The following is a 455-nucleotide window of genomic DNA, read 5'->3' as shown; positions in this document are numbered from 1 at the left end:
CTGTAATTTTTCCCCATTTTCTTCCATTTTAATATAATGATTTTCTAGCGAAAAAAAAGAGGTGAAGAAAATTAACATCCCTGCTTATAAATGTGAAGATAGGAGTATCTGGTCCCTTTCTCATGATGGGGAATTTCGCTTCAAATCAACTTGGGAGGATATAAGGGTGAAAAAATTAACAGTTTCCTGGGCTTCTATCATATGGGGTAAAAAGCAGCAGCCTCGGGTCTCCACTCTAGTGTGGAGGGTGATTAATGGAAAGGTCCCTACTGATGATGTGGTAAAAAAGAAATCGATCCCCCTGGCGTCTAGATGTGTCCTATGTAATTCAGATGAGGAAGTTTTAGAGCATCTCTTCATAAGTTGCCCTTTTTCTGCAGAGATCTGGAAGCTTCTTTGTGATGCTTTTAATGTGCGTTGGGGCAGCCAGGGCTTTCTGCTCGAGATTGCTCAAT

This window comes from Macadamia integrifolia, unplaced genomic scaffold, assembly GCF_013358625.1.
Source record: "Macadamia integrifolia cultivar HAES 741 unplaced genomic scaffold, SCU_Mint_v3 scaffold1963, whole genome shotgun sequence".
Classification (NCBI taxonomy): domain Eukaryota; kingdom Viridiplantae; phylum Streptophyta; class Magnoliopsida; order Proteales; family Proteaceae; genus Macadamia; species Macadamia integrifolia.
Note: the sequence above shows the minus strand (reverse complement) of the source record.